The following is a 16,750-nucleotide window of genomic DNA, read 5'->3' as shown; positions in this document are numbered from 1 at the left end:
AAAAGTTGACCAGTTGCCCAAAGCAGCTAGTCATATTGGCTATTTTTATTTTTCAGAGGCCCTTTAAAAATGAAAGAAGCAATCTGATTGGTCTCTGTGAGACCAGTTGCCCAAAGCAGCTAGTCATATTGGCTCTTTTTATTTTTCAGAGGCCCTTTAAAAATGAAAGAAGCAATCTGATTGGTCTCTGTGAGACCAGTTGCCCAAAGCAGCTAGTCATATTGGCTCTTTTTATTTTTCAGAGGCCCTTTAAAAATGAAAGAAGCAATCTGATTGGTCTCTGTGAGCAACTGGTCAACTTTTCCTCTGCAAAGGTTCTCATCAATCTCCTTCCATATAGTCACATCTTCACCAATTACTTACCTCGCTTCAGCTACTGAATATGCCATGAAAAGGTCATGGTGTATATGTATAATGGACGCCATCAAATGATTTCAAATAGGGACATCCATCACCTATAGGCTACCATCTCAATTTTCTATACAGTGATATGTTTACTCTTCTAGTACAATGAAGTTAAAGGGGTACTCCGGTGGAAAACTTTTTTAAACTTTAGACAGTTTTAGTAGCAGGTTATACCAGTAATGGCTAACCTTTGAGAGGCCAAGTGCCCAAATCTTGTCAATCTGAAAGTGCCAGGGCGGAATCAAAAAAGGAAATGGGAAAAGCCAGCTCCCTGTACATAATTACCCTCTTTAGCCAGCCAATAATATACCCCCTGTATCTAATGACCCCTCTGTAGGCAGCCAGTAATATACCCCTTGTATATAACAACCCTCTTTAGTCAGCCAGCTATAAACACCCTGTACATTATGACACTCTTAAGCAAGACAGTAATATACCCACTGTACATAATGACCTTCTGTAGTCAGTAATATGCCCCGTGCTGTTCATATAGAAGCCTCTATAGCCAGCCAGTAATTTGCCCCCTGCCATAGGTAGGGCTCCCCTGTAGGTAATTTTCACCCCATATATAGATCTCCCCTGTAGGAAGTTTGCCACCGGCACCTGTATAAAGGGCTACCTATAGGTAGCTTGCCCCATGTATATACGGTATCCACTTGTAAGTAGTTTGCCTTTCGTATGTAGAACGTCCCTGCTGGTAGCAGCTCCGCTCCCCCATCTGTAACATGACGTCCATGCGGTTGCAGGAGACAAAATCGTCGTCAACCACCATTTTGACTCAGGTTTAAAAACCGTACTGCAACCGCATACATTTTTTATTTTTTTAACATGGACGTCAATGGGAAATGCACATGTATACGCTTCTATACGGGAAACCATATACGTTTTTTACGTTGCACATGCGCATTTGCATCCTAAAGTCCCCACCCAACACCCCTCCCATTAAAAATAGACAAAATTTTCAAAAACGTGTTTTTTTGTTTAAAGGGGTATTCCAGGAAAAAAACTTTTTTATATATATCAACTGGCTCCAGAAAGTTAAACAGATTTGTAAATTACTTTTATTAAAAAAATCTTAATCCTTTCAGTACTTATGAGCTTCTGAAGTTAAGGTTGTTCTTTTCTGTCTAAGTAATCTCTGATGACACGTGTCTCGGGAACCGCCCAGTTTAGAAGCAAATTCCCATAGCAAACCTCTTCTAAACTGGGCGTTTCCCGAGACACGTGTCATCAGAGATTACTTAGACAGAAAAGAACAACCTAAACTTCAGAAGCTCATAAGTACTGAAAGGATTAAGATTTTTTTATGGAAGTAATTTACAAATCTGTTTAACTTTCTGGAGCCAGTTGATATATAAAAAAAAGTTTTTTCCTGGATAACCCCTTTAAATAAAAACGGACGGAACTGTATGTACTTTTAAAAACAGTATACTGTTTAAAATCGCATACGGTTTACTTTTTCCCATACTGTTCCATCCGTTTTTTTTTTTCCATCCGGTTTTCTTTAGAAAAACTGATTGAAAACAGAATGGCAAAAACGTAGTGTGAACCCAGCCTCATAGCGTTACACTGCACTCAAGCAAGGAGCTCAGATGCAGTGGAGGTGGTATGTATGTACAGATGTGTATGTCACATGCTCATCGATATCACGCCATGTTACGGACGGGGGAGTGGAGCTACATTTTACGTTCTGTAAAATCTTGTGTTTTTTTCATATTCTCCATTGTATTTGTCAAGCGGCGAGAGCTTGTGTCGTAGAGGTTATAGGAAAATCCCAGGATAGAGGATAAGCGTCTGATCATAAGAGAGTCCGACTGCTGGGACCCCCCGCAATCTTCTGTACGGCCCTTCGGCTCTCTTCGCGCACGGAGTGGGGGTCAACACGTGCCCTACATTCATTTCTATATGAGAGCCGGAGATACATGAGCACAGTGATCAGATACTTATCCCTTATTCTTTGGATAGGGAATACAATTCCCTACATGGGCCTTATCCTTTACTCTAACAAAAAGAGGCAGGTTTACAAAAATCTTTTGAAACAACAGGTATGCTTTAACACTACCACTTTACAAGATTTCCAAAAGGAAAAAAAGAACACTATCAATGACCTACCGATAGGATTAGCCATCAATAATTGATTAGTGGGGTGCTGACCCCCTGCACCCCCCACCAATCTGTTGGTTTTGTACTCTGTGTAGTGCTTTCGCTGGGCCACTGCAGCCTGGGCCACTATTGAAGTGAATAGTAGCTGAAGCTACAGTAACCTCCTCTGGCAAAATTATAATTTTCTGGGGGCTGCTGTAAAAATAAAAGTAATAATACTTACCTACCCCTGTCCCATTGTAGCTCCCAAGGTAACTCCTTCTGATCCCCCACTGCTTGTCTCTCCTTCCTGCTTACAAGACAAGATGTTGGAGGCAGCAGATGTGTCCCATCTTGGCCAGTGATTGGGAGATCCTGCCCCGACATCTCAAAAGCAGGAAGTAGAGACAAGCAGTTGGGGGACCGGGGTAGGTAAGTATCACTTTTTTCTATTTTGGTACCCCCTTTAATAAGCAGATACATTTTAAGGCTAGGGTCACACACAGCGCATCTGCAGCATATTTGACACCCGCAAATATGCTGCAAACTCGCATTGGTCCTCTAGCAAGTTTTGGTGTGTGAAATACGCACCTTTTCCTTTTCAGCTGTGTGTTTAATTCTGTGTATTTTCTACCGACACCTCATCCGGTGTACGTGCGTATCAATAGGCAGTCACTCCTGCAGCACGCAACGTTTACTAAATTCAATAAAATACCCTGCAGATATTAAAGGTGTATTCCAGGATTTTTTTTTATTTGACTATGCTACAGGGGCTGTAAAGTTAGTGTAGTTCATAATATAGTGTCTGTACCTGTGTGTGATGGTTTTCACCCCAATATTTATTTTTAATAGCATCCAAAATGACTGTTGTCTTAGATATTTCCCAGCTTGCAATGCAGCCTAGACCTGACTCACTAGTCAGCTGATGACAGGGAGCCTGTCTGTTTCAATGGGTGGAGGGATCGCTTGGTGGGAGAGAGATCAATCTGCAACTATTGCTACAGCTGTAGGCACCCTCATTAAAAACCACAGGTCTTTTGAATGGATGCTGTTCATTTATGTTTCAATGGGTGGGGTGGCTGATCTATGGGAGGGAGGAAAATGGAATTGTGGGATTTGTAGTCAAAAAAAGGAAAGTCAAACAGGAAATACCAGATCACAAAAAGCTAGCCACAGTGTTATGGTAATCTCACAACATTTCCATTTAGCCCCAAGACAAGGGCAGATCCTTCCTAAGCATGTCCATTACTGCCTGCCAGGTATGTACTAAAATCACCTTATGGTGGATAACCCCTTTAAAGGGAACCAATCATCAGATTTTACCCTATATAACGCTTGGCAAAGCGTTATATAGGGTAAAATCTTTATTTTCACCATTCCCGGGGGATGCTCCTGCCCCCAGGGATGGTGAAGATATGAAATTATAAACTAGTCACCGCTGCCGCCGTAAGTAGTCCCCTGGGCGGGGAGCTCTTCTCACCTACTCCCGTTCTTTGGCCGGCAGCGACGCCCCCTCCGCTTGATTGATGGGCAGCGTCATTGCTCTGCTCCGTCTGTTCAGTGCGCGGAACAATGACGCCGCCCATCAATCAAGCGGAGGGGGCGTCGCTCCCAGCTGAAGAACGGGAGTAGGTGAAAAGAGCTCCCCGCCCAGGTGACTACTTACAGCGGCGACGGTGACTAGTTTATAACTTCATATCTTCACCATCCCTGGGGGCAGGAGCGTCCCCCGGGGATGGTGAGGACAACAATTTTACCCTATATAACGCTTTGCCAACCATTATATAGGGTAAAATCTGATGATTGGTTCCCTTTAAGTGCCATATATTTTGCTGGCACGGACATCCGCAGAATATTTAAAAGTTATCAAATAAGCTGCGGATGCACTACGTGTGACCCTACCCTAATAGAATTGCCTTCCTGTGTTTCAGAAGCTAAAGCTTTTTCCTACACCACAGTTAAAAGGAAAACTGTCAGCTTGATACCCCCGCACTAACCAGCAGTACTGGCTGGTATTGCGGGGAACGCTGATCAGTTTCATGCCTACCGTGCCCGGATCTGCTCGGCCATTCGGCAGTAATGTTCAATTTTTGGTATATGCTAATTAGGTGCTAACTGGCACAGGCCGGGTTAACTGGCACTCTGAAATCAGCACCGCCCAGCTCATCAATATTCCTCCCCTCTCTCTTCATTAGAGCGGGGAGAAGAGGGAGAGGCAGATATAGGGGAGGAATATTGATGAGCTGGGCGGCGCTGATGTCAGAGTGCCAGTTGGCATATACCAAAAATCGAACATTACTGCCGAACGGCCGGGCGGATCCGGACACGGTAGGCATCAAACTGATCAGCGTCCCCCGCACTACCTGCCAGTACCGCTGGTTAGTGCGGGGGGGAGCAAGCTGACAGTTATCCTTTAAACTGCTTCATGAGAATCAGTCAGTTCCCAGGTCCTTACAGAATTTCTCAGTATTTCCGCACCATTCAAAATGTTTTTTCCATGCGGAATTGGCTGCCAAATCAAAGCATTGGCATTCAGTGGCCCATTGATTCATAGAACTGCCAAATTCTGCCAAAACAACCAACGTGTTCATTCTTTCGGTGAAACAGCAATTCTTTCACGGAAATTCCACTGTGTGAACTCAACAGCAACTTCTCATTGAAAGCAACAGGAGGCGGGTACAGGCGGAACAAGCGCTGAATTTCCTTGTGAACATACTGTTTAGATCAGTGTTTTTCAAACAGAGTGCCTCCAGCTGTTGCAAAACTACAACTCCTAGCATGCCCAGACAGTCTTTGGCTGTCCGGGCATGCTGGGAGTTGTAGCTTTGCAACAGCTGGAGGCCCTCTGGTTGGGAAACACTGCTTTAGACAGTGTCCCCAGTGCTACAATTCTCAGTACTGGAGAACAAGGAAGAGACAATAAGAAATGATAAAACTTGAGACCCTGTGGACCCTAAAAGACTCTTCTGTACGGGGCAATGACTGGATAAGGACATAAAACTCCTCTATAGGTGGATAGCAATGATAGTGAAAGTTACAGCGACACAGGCCATAGACAACGTGTGACGACCAGAGATCGATCACTCAATAGCGCCTGGCAGTAGAAGGCCTGCCTGGTACACACCGGGCCCCTCCGTGATGACTGCGCTCCGCTTACCTGCGCCACTCACTTGCCGTCCACTCTCCTGGACCTGCAGAGCTTCCGTGTCATGAAGTCACGTGTCACAGACTGTGTGATGGGAAACGAACAGTTACGTCACTCATACACGGCCGACATCTTTGTTGAGGGAAGGCAGCAGCCACAGCCGCCATGGAGGAAATGCTGACGTCACGGAGCCGCTGCTTATCTAATTCCCATATACTCCTAAATTGTGTGGAAACTACGGTATTACTCATGGCGGTAAAGTTTCTTAAAACAACAGGAGTAGTTCACCATCTCCTTGCCAGATTTATTCTTATTATTTTGCCTTTTAGCATACTTGCCAAAAGTCGCCAGACATCCATAGAACAGAGAATCGTGTACATTTCATTGCTTTTACCTCTTGAAGTTATCTGTTCACTGATAGAAACAAATTGGAATCTCCAAAATGTCTGTCTCTAAGGGTCACACAACCAAAAATTGCCATGTCGCACTGCATTGATGGCGCTGAGGTAACTGTATGGGGTTGCATTTCGACCTATGAATACATGAGACCGCAACCCAACAGTTGCAATAAATCAATCTCTTGTGACTTTTAAAGGAGAACTCCGGAATAGGAAAATTATCGTCCATAATGCCGGCAGTAAAAAAAAAAAAAAACAGGTACATACCTTCCTTCGCTCCTCCGGTAACCGGCTCCGACCTCCGCCGCGATCCTCTTCCTGGTTGCCGGTGGTCAGCAAGTCATACTGTACTCAGCCAATCACCAGCCGCAGAGAAGTCCCGACTCGGCCGGCGATAGGCTGAGCGGCAGTGTGAGAACGCTTCAAGACACAAAATCCTTCACTACACCGGCACCTGCTGCCGGGGCCGAAAACGTCACATTGTCGCTCAGCCTATCGCCGGCCGAGTCGGGACTTCACTGTGGCCGGTGATTGGCTGAGTGCAGTATGACTCGCCGACCACCGGCAACCAGGAAGAGGATCGCGGCAGAGGCCGGAACCGGTTACCGGAGGCACCGGGGGAGCGAAGGAAGTTATGTCATTGTTTATTTTTTACTGCCGGCATTATGGAGGACAATTTTCCTATTCCGGAGTTCTCCTTTAAGTCTTAGCTACTTTTGGGTCTCGACAAAACCCCTTTTAGTTACCTCAGCGCTCTCGCAGTGCTGCATGGCGATTTTTGATCAGAGGACCCCTGTTGCAGCCAAAATTGATGTGTAGCCCCAGCCCCAAAGGCCTTTTATGAAGGTGTCTGGAGACGTAGCATTGAGGAGAGCCAAAGGGAAGCCATTGTTGGTTTGTAGCCATTTATAGCAGTGCATGGCAATATATGGTGCAGAACATTTAACCTGTTGCAAAAAATCTATACAGAATGGATGTCAGGTTGTGCCAAAGTGCACATCTACATTTATTAGCATCAGTCCGTTGCGATCCAGCAGTGGCGGTCAATGGCCAGGGCATAGGTTCCATGACCTAAGCTATTATTAACCCCTTAAGGACGCAGAAAATTTTATTTTTACGTTTTCATTTTTTCCTCCTCGCCTTCAAAAAATCATAACTCTTTTATATTTTCATCCACAGACTAGTATGAGGGCTTGTTTTTTGTGAGACCAGTTGTCCATTGTAATGCCATCATTCACTTTACCATAAAATGTATGGCGCAACCAAAAAAATACTATTTGTGAAATTAAAAAGAAAACCGCAATTTTGCTAATTTTGGAAGGTTTCGTTTTCACGCCGTACAATTTATGGTAAAAATGACGTGTTCTTTATTCTTTGGGTCAATACGATTAAAATGATACCTGTGATAAACTACTTTTCTATTACTGTTGCGCTTAAAAAAAATCACAAACTTTTTAACCAAATTAGTACGTTTAAGATCCCCCTATTTTGAAGACATATAACTTTTTCATTTTTCCATACAAGCGGCGGTATGAGGGCTCATTTTTTGCGCTGTGATCTGTACTTTTTATTGATACCATATTTGCTTATATAAAACTTTTAATACATTTTTTATAAAAAAATGTTGGAATAAAATGTTATAAAAAAGCAGCTATTTTGGGCTTTTTTTTTTTTACGTTCACGCCGTTTACCGTACGGTATCATTAACATTTTATTTTAATAGTTCAGATATTTACGCACGCGGCGATACCAAATTTGTATATAAAATTTTTTTAACACTTTTTGGGGGTGAAATAGGGAAAATGGGGCAATTTATGTTTTTATTGGGGGAGGGAGTTTTTCAAATTTTTTTTACTTAATTTTTTTACTTTTTTTACTTTTATTTTTACACTTTAATAGTCCCCATAGGGGACTATTTAACCCCTTAAGGACCCAGCCATTTTACACCTTAGGACCCGGCCATTTTTTGAACATCTGACCACTGTCACTTTAAACATTAATAACTCTGGAATGCTTTTACTTATCAATCTGATTCCGAGATTGTTTTTTCGTGACATATTCTACTTTAACATAGTGGTAAAATTTTGTGGTAACTTGCATCCTTTCTTGGTGAAAAATCCCAAAATTTGATGAAAAATTAGAAAATTTAGCATTTTTCTAACTTTGAAGCTCTCTGCTTGTAAGGAAAATGGATATTCCAAATATTTTTTTTTTTTTATTCACATATACAATATGTCTACTTTATGTTTGCATCATAAAATTGACGTGTTTTTTACTTTTGGAAGACACCAGAGGGCTTCAAAGTTCAGCAGCAATTTTCCAATTTTTCACAAAATTTTCAAACTCACTATTTTTCAGGGACCAGTTCAGGTTTGAAGTGGATTTGAAGGGTCTTCATATTAGAAATACCCCACAAATGACCCCATTATAAAAACCGCACCCCCCAAAGTATTCAAAATGACATTCAGTCAGCGTTTTAACCCTTTAGGTGTTTCACAGGAATAGCAGCAAAGTGAAGGAGAAAATTCACAATCTTCATTTTTTACACTTGCATTTTCTTGTAGACCCAATTTTTGAATTTTTACAAGGGGTAAAAGGAGAAAATTTATACTTGTATTTGTAGCCCAATTTCTCTCGAGTAAGGACATACCTCATATGTCCATGAAAAGTGTTCGGTGGGCGCAGTAGAGGGCTCAGAAGCGAAGGAGCGACAAGGGGATTTTGGAGAGTACGTTTTTCAGAAATGGTTTTTGGGGGGCATGTTACATTTAGGAAGCCCCTATGGTGCCAGAACAGCAAAAAAAAACACATGCCATACCATTTTGGAAACTAGACCCCATGAGGAACGTAACAAGGAATTAAGTGAGCCTTAATACCCCACAGGTGTTTCACGACTTTTGCATATGTAAAAAAAAAAATTTTCACTAAAATGTGTGTTTCCCCCCAAATTTCACATTTTTGCAAGGGTTAATAGCAGAAAATACCCCCCAAAATTTGTAACCCCATCTCTTCTGAGTATGGAGGTACCCCATAAGTTGGCATGAAGTGCATTACGGGCGAACTACAATGCTCAGAAGAGAAGGAGTCATATTTGGCTTTTTGAGAGCAAATTTTGCTCGGGGGCATGTCGCATTTAGGAAGCCCCTATGGTGCCAGGACAGCAAAATAACCCCCCATGGCATACCATTTTGGAAACTAGACCCCTTGAGGAACGTAACAAGGGGTACAGTAAGCATTAACCCCCCACTGGTGTCTGTCAGATCTTTGGAACAAATATTTTATTTGCACAGCCCATTGTTCCAAAGATCCGTCAGACACCTGTGGGGTGTAAATTCTCACTGCACCCCTCATTACATTCCGTGAGGGGTGTAGTTTCCGAAATGGGGTCACATGTGTTTTTTTTTTCTTTTTTGCGTTTGTCAAAACTGCTGTAACAATCAGCCACCCCTGTGCAAATCACCTCAAATGTACATGGTGCACTCTCCCTTCTGGGCCTTGTTGTGCGCCCCCAGAACACTTTACGCCCACATATGGGGTATCTCCGTAGTCGGGAGAAATTGCATTACAAATTTTGGGGGGCTTTTTTCCCCTTTACCTCTTGTCAAAATGAAAAGTATGGGGCAACACCAGCATGTTAGTGTAAAAATTTTTTTTTTTACACCAACATGCTGGTGTAGACCCCAACTTCCCCATTTCATAAGGGGTGAAAGGAGAAAAAGCCCCCCAAAATTTGTTAGCCAATTTCTGCCGAGTACGGAGATACCCCATATGTGACCCTAAACTGTTGCCTTGAAATACGACAGGGCTCCGAAGTGAGAGCGCCATGCGCATTTCAGGCCTGAATTAGGGATTTGCATAGGGGTGGACATAGGGGTATTCTACGCCAGCGATTCCCAAACAGGGTGCCTCCAGCTGTTGCAAAACTCCCAGCATGCCTGGACAGTAAACGGCTGTCCGGCAATACTGGGAGTTGTTGTTTTGCAACAGCTGGAGGCTCCATTTTGGAAACCGTGGCGTACCAGACATTTTCATTTTTATTGGGGAGGGGAGGGGGGCTGTGTAGGGGTATGTGTTTATGTAGTGTTTTTTACTTTTTATTTTATTTTGTGTTAGCGTAGTGTAGTGTTTTTAGGGTACAGTCACACGGGCAGGGGGGGGTTACAGCGAGTTTCCCGCTACGAGTTTGAGCTGCCGCGCAAAATTTGCTGCATCCCAAACTTGCAGCCTGATACTCACTGTAAGCCCCCTGCCCATGTGAATGTACCCTGTACATTCACAGGGGGGGGACCTCCAGCTGGTGCAAAACTACAACTCCCAGCATGCACAGTCTATCAGTGCATGCTGGCAGTTATAGTTTTGCAACAGCTGGAGGCACACGGGTTGGGAAACACTGAGTTAGGAAACAGACAATGTTTCCCAACCAGTGTGCCTCCAGTTGTTGCAAAACCACAACTCCCAGCATGCCCAGGCAGCCGAAGGGCATATTGGGAGTAGTGGTTACGTAACAGCTGGAGGAGAACAGTTTGGGGACCACTGTGTAGTGGTGTCCAAGCTGCAGTCCTCCAGATGTTGCAAAACTACAACTCCCAGTATGCCAAAACTGTCCAGACATGCTGGGAGTTGTAGTTCTGCAACATCTGAAGGGCCAGATGTTACAGAACTACAACTCCCAGCATGCCTGGACAGTAAGGGCATGCTGAGGATGTGTAGTTTTGCAACATCTGGAAGGGCACAGTGGTCTCCAAACTGTGGACCTCCAGATGTTGCAAAACTGCAACTCCCAGCATGCCCAGACGCCAAGGGCTGTCTGGGCATGCTGGGAGTTGTAGTTTACAGGGTCCCATTACAGCAATGCATGTCGCTTTACGGCGACGTGAATTGCTGTAAAGGGCCCGACCGCGGCTGAAGATCCACTCACCTGTCGCCGCCGCCACCGCCGCCGTCTTCATCGCCGGGTCTTCAGGGACGAGGTAAGTACCGGGGCCGGTCCCCAGCACTCCCCCGTCCCCCGCCGCATCCTCCGGTCTTCCTCCCGTCCTCTCCGGACTTCAAGGGGCCGGACAGGACGGGAGGAAGTAACCCCCCCCCCCTCCTGCGATTGGTCGGTTAACTAACCGACAGATCGCAGGGTAGAGGAGGAGGTGGCAGGTTTGCCACCTCGCTCCTATACGTTAGCATGGTCCTGGCTGTCTGTGACAGCCGGGATCATGCAAAATTACCGGGTGGTCGGGTCCCAGAGACCCGATCAGCCCGGTATCGCCGCAGATCGCAAGGGCGATTTCCCCCCTCAGCGTTTGCCCTGGATGCCTGCTGAAGCATTTCAGCAGGCATCCGCTTCCGATCTCTGCCCGGGGCGCGGCAGAGACCGGAGAAACACCAGGACGTACTAGTACGTCCTGGGTCCTTAAAGCCCAGGGTGCCAGGACGTTCTAGTACGTCCTGGGTCCTTAAGGGGTTAAAGCAATCATTCGATTGCTAATCCTGTTCAGTGCTATGTATAGGACATAGCACTGATCAGGGTTATCGGTCATCTTCTGCTCTGGTCTGCAGGAAGGCAGATCAGAGCAGAAGACTCCCGGAAGTCAGCGGAGGCAGGTGAGGGGACCTCCGGCTGCCGTGCTGGATGATCGGATCGCCACGGCAGCGCTGCGGGCGATCCGATCATCCAATTAAGTGACCACGATGCTGCAGATGCCGTGATCTGTATTGATCACAGCATCTGAGGGGTTAATGGCGGACATCCGCGGGATCGCGGATGTCCGCCATTACCGGCGGGTCCCTGGCTGCGATCAACAGCCGGGACCTGCCGCGCATGATCCAGTCATCGCTCCGATGCCCGCGGTTATGCTTAGGACGTAAATGTACGTCCTGGTGCGTTAAGTACCACGTCACCAGGACGTACATTTACGGCGCTCGTCGTTAAGGGGTTAAAGGTGTTGTCCATTAGGTATGTTCCCACTATGAATTGTGAAGGGAATCTCAGCTTGCAGAATTCCGCGAGTGTAGATTCCATTCTGGTGTCCGCCGCCAAAATACTTCGGCGGTAGGACGGCACCATTGACGGCTATGCAGTGTTCGAGGACTTCTGCGCAAAGAATGAACATGTTCTTTCTTTGCGCGGACCGATTTCAGCGGAGGAATTGTCCGCTACCATTCCGCAGTGTGAACGGGTCTCGCGGGAATTACGTAGTGTGAACATACCCTAAGAAACCAGCACCATACCAGTCCACAAGTGTTGTATTGCAGCTCAACTCTGTTAAAGTGAATAGGGCTTAGCTTTCACAACCTTTGGAAACTGTGGCAATAGCATAACAGTGATCAGTGTTATCGCGCTCTTTTATCTACAGCCTGGCTGAGCTAGGATAGGATCACCCAGCAGCACCAAGACAGACAAGTTATCTCTGCTGCCATCTTAGCTGATCGGAACTCTGTAACTGCACTGCTGAGGTCACTATCAGCTAACCGCCTCTCAATTGAGAACACATGAACGTTCGGCCAAGTATAAAGTTCATGTGTACATGGAGAACGGGAGACTTACAGCTATAAGTATATGGGCACCTTAGCAGTATTGCATTAGTCCCTGAATTCTGAATATTACCACTGCATAAATAAGTACTTTCCAACCAATGTGCCTCTAGCTGTATCAAAACTACAACTCCCAGAAGGCCATTCTGGGAGTTGTTGTTATGCAACAGCCAGAGGCACACTAGTTGGGAAACACTAGTATAACTTCTGCATATGAAAAACTAGTAAATTATAAGTACAGAAAGATAAGTTAAATCAGAAGATAACTAAACAAACTAAACAAGTCCTTACATGTCAGTAAGAGAATCCGTAAGCTTGTAAATCAATTTCTAGTTAAGGACAAAATATTTCTCAGGGTTCTGTGTAGTAAAAATAAAATGGAAATACCCCTGAGCTGGTGTCTAAGAAGCAACTGGTCATAGCAAAACATATTAAGCATGTACAGATAACAGTACATACAATAAAATGGAAGTAGTATTACAGCATTGTACATGCAGCAAAGGTAGATAGCAGTACAGTACATGTAGTACAGATAGAGAGCAGTACAGTACATGTAGTACAGGTGGAGAGCAGTACAGCACATGTAGTACAGGTGGAGAGCAGTACAGTACATGTAGTACAGATAGAGAGCAGTACAGTACATGTAGTACAGGTGGAGAGCAGTACAGCACATGTAGTACAGGTGGAGAGCAGTACAGCACATGTAGTACAGGTGGAGAGCAGTACAGCACATGTAGCACAGGTGGAGAGCAGTACAGCACATGTAGTATAGGTGGAGAGTAGTACAGTACATGTAGTACAGGTGGAGAGCAGTACAGGACATGTAGTACAGGTGGAGAGCAGTACAGGACATGTAGTACAGGTGGAGAGCAGTACAGTACATGTAGTACAGGTGGAGAGCAGTACAGTACATGTAGTACAGGTGGAGAGCAGTACAGCACATGTAGTACAGGTGGAGAGCAGTACAGCACATGTAGTACAGGTGGAGAGCGGTACAGTACATGTAGTACAGGTGGAGAGCAGTACAGCACATGTAGTACAGGTGGAGAGCAGTACAGCACATGTAGTACAGGTGGAGAGCAGTACAGTACATGTAGTACAGGTGGAGAGCAGTACAGCACATGTAGTATAGGTGGAGAGTAGTACAGTACATGTAGTACAGGTGGAGAGCAGTACAGGACATGTAGTACAGGTGGAGAGCAGTACAGTACATGTAGTACAGGTAGAGAGCAGTACAGCACATGTAGTACAGGTGGAGAGCAGTACAGTACATGTAGTACAGGTTGAGAGCAGTACAGCACATGTAGTATAGGTGGAGAGTAGTACAGTACATGTAGTACAGGTGGAGAGCAGTACAGTACATGTAGTACAGATGGAGAGCAGTACAGTACATGTAGTACAGGTGGAGAGCAGTACAGCCCATGTAGTATAGGTGGAGAGCAGTACAGTACATGTAGTACAGGTGGAGAGCAGTACAGCACATGTAGTACAGGAGGAGAGCAGTACAGGACATGTAGTACAGGTGGAGAGCAGTACAGCACATGTAGTACAGGAGGAGAGCAGTACAGGACATGTAGCACTGGTAGAGAGCAGTACAGTACATGTAGTACAGGTGGAGAGCAGTACAGTACATAGTACAGGTGGAGAGCAGTACAGCACATGTAGTACAGGAGGAGAGCAGTACAGGACATGTAGCACTGGTAGAGAGCAGTACAGTACATGTAGTACAGGTAGAAAGCAGTATAGTACATGTAGTACAGGTGGAGAGCAGTTCAGTACATAGTACAGGAGGAGAGCAGTACAGTACATGTAGCACTGGTAGAGAGCAGTACAGTACATGTAGTACAGGTGAAGAGCAGTACAGTACATGTAGTACAGGTGGAGAGCAGTACAGTACATAGTACAGGTGGAGAGCAGTACAGTACATGTAGCACTGGTAGAGAGCAGTACAGTACATGTAGTACAGGTGAAGAGCAGTACAGTACATGTAGTACAGGTGAAGAGCAGTACAGGACATGTAGTACAGGTGGAGAGCAGTACAGTACATGTAGTACAGGTGGAGAGCAGTTCAGTACATAGTACAGGAGGAGAGCAGTACAGTACATGTAGCACTGGTAGAGAGCAGTACAGTACATGTAGTACAGGTGAAGAGCAGTACAGTACATGTAGTACAGGTGAAGAGCAGTACAGGACATGTAGTACAGGTGGAGAGCAGTACAGCACATGTAGTACAGGTGGAGAGCAGTACAGCACATGTAGTACAGGTGGAGAGCGGTACAGTACATGTAGCACTGGTAGAGAGCAGTACAGTACATGTAGTACAGGTGAAGAGCAGTACAGTACATGTAGTACAGGTGGAGAGCAGTACAGTACATAGTACAGGTGGAGAGCAGTACAGTACATGTAGCACTGGTAGAGAGCAGTACAGTACATGTAGTACAGGTGAAGAGCAGTACAGTACATGTAGTACAGGTGAAGAGCAGTACAGTACATGTAGTACAGGTGGAGAGCAGTACAGTACATAGTACAGGTAGAGAGCAGTACAGTACATAGTACAGGTGGAGAGCAGTACAGTACATGTAGCACTGGTAGAGAGCAGTACAGTACATGTAGTACAGGTGGAGAGCAGTACAGTACAAGAAGTACAGATGTGAGTAGTACAATACATGTAGTACTGATGGAAAGCAGTACAGTACATGTGTGGTGGATGGGCTAAAATGTCCATTTCAGAATATGCTTGCTAAAATAATGACCACTCACTCCCCCTCCCATCATGTATGAAAGAATGTCTCAAGATGGCCCCTGAACAGGATCTACACCCTGGATGATAAGGCCACGTGATGGATGAGAAAAACCTGCAGATGGAAGAAACCAATCACAAGGACATTTATTCATGATGTATAGCTTTGCATACAACATGCAGTGCATGTACATAGCAGCAGAGTATACACTGATTAACAATAACTTTAAAACCATTGACACGTGAAGTGTAATTCCGGGAAGTTGAGAAGACAACAACCTACCAGTTAGCAGAAATCCATCCTCAATGGATTTCTGGTCACAATCATTCACTTTTGCACTGACACCGACACATTCACTGACACATATCATAAAGCCAAACTTTGTTCACATCTACATTGTGTATTCCATTTATAATGAAAGTCACAACACTACCAAATTCATTACGTGAAAGAGATTGAGCTTTCCATTGTTATAACAAAAAAAAATTATGCTGCATGTGCTTAGATGTGAACAAAACCTAATTTAAAGGGTTTTTCCTAACAACTATCTATTCTAATAGTTTATGTATAATAGATATTTAGCAAATATATTTATTCAACGTGTAGCCTTTCTTAGATATCTTAATTTTTCTCCTCCACTTTTCTGCTTGTCTAGGTTACCACCCACTGTTTTTCTCTTGAAGCAGTGGTCTGACTGGTGATAGTGGCAGCTGGCTGGGACCATAGGAGCACACAGGCTTCTGTGGGAAGGGGGTGTCCTCCTTGATGGTACAGAACTGTCTGGGCCGAACTACAATAGACAGCCACCCCCACGTAAACAGATGTAATATTTAGCCTCTGTCTTACTTCCATAGTAAAAGACGAATCTCTGATCATGTGATCAAAAGGTCCTAAACCTACAGAGTAAGCAGTAGGATGGTGACTGAAGTATGTAAGTCTGTATGTTATTGTGTTGTATGTGTGTATCTATGAATTAATTCACGTGTTTTATAAAATAAAATAAAATACACTTTTCATTTTTTTTCCTGTCAGATTTGGGATTTTTATTACAGTCTACCAGCACAGCGCCAAGAAGTAGCCAGCTTTCCTGTGGAGAATCACAGCACCTGCATTGTCTTTATTAGGAAATAAGAGAGAAATATTTGGACAATTGTCTTCCAATAAATGATTCCTAAGCACAACATGGTAGAGGAAGAGCAAATGACTAACTGATGAGAACTACAAAGAGTAGAAGATAATTCTTCAAAAAATCTCCTCTAAGGGTAGGGTCCCCGTTGCGGTTATGCAGCATGTTGTAGAGGGTTGTGTGGTGCAGAGCAGATGTTGTTACCCTAGGGGCAGATGGCATTAACCCCTTAAGGACCCAGCCATTTTACACCTTACGACCCGGCCATTTTTTGCACATCTGACCACTGTCACTTTAAACATTAATAACTCTGGAATGCTTTTAGTTA

At 44.6% G+C, this 16,750-nt stretch overlaps 2 protein-coding genes across 11 annotated transcripts in view; one reads left to right on the top strand and one right to left on the bottom strand.

Annotated features, from left to right (window-relative positions):
* The window catches only part of TBK1 (TANK binding kinase 1), an 81,830-nt gene extending 76,057 nt beyond the window's left edge, over positions 1-5,773 (bottom strand). Inside the window, exon 1 of one of the 2 annotated variants that reach the window (XM_056574230.1) lies at positions 5,645-5,773. The gene's annotated coding sequence lies outside the window, so the exon portion shown is untranslated. The other variant, XM_056574231.1, reaches the window with a different exon arrangement.
* Positions 1-16,750, top strand: part of IRAK3 (interleukin 1 receptor associated kinase 3) — a 71,001-nt gene that overhangs the window by 1,530 nt on the left and 52,721 nt on the right. For 2 of the 9 annotated variants that reach the window (XM_056574244.1, XM_056574232.1), the window contains exons 1-3: positions 5,756-5,887; positions 15,952-16,227; positions 16,329-16,558. The gene's annotated coding sequence lies outside the window, so the exon portion shown is untranslated. Of the gene's footprint in view, positions 1-5,735; positions 5,888-15,951; positions 16,228-16,328; positions 16,559-16,750 lie in introns of those variants that run through there. The other 7 variants (XM_056574235.1, XM_056574233.1, XM_056574234.1 and 4 more) reach the window with 7 other exon arrangements.

Source organism: Hyla sarda, chromosome 4 (genome assembly GCF_029499605.1).
Source record: "Hyla sarda isolate aHylSar1 chromosome 4, aHylSar1.hap1, whole genome shotgun sequence".
In the NCBI taxonomy this organism is placed as follows: domain Eukaryota; kingdom Metazoa; phylum Chordata; class Amphibia; order Anura; family Hylidae; genus Hyla; species Hyla sarda.
This window is presented reverse-complemented; position numbering and strand designations above follow the sequence as displayed.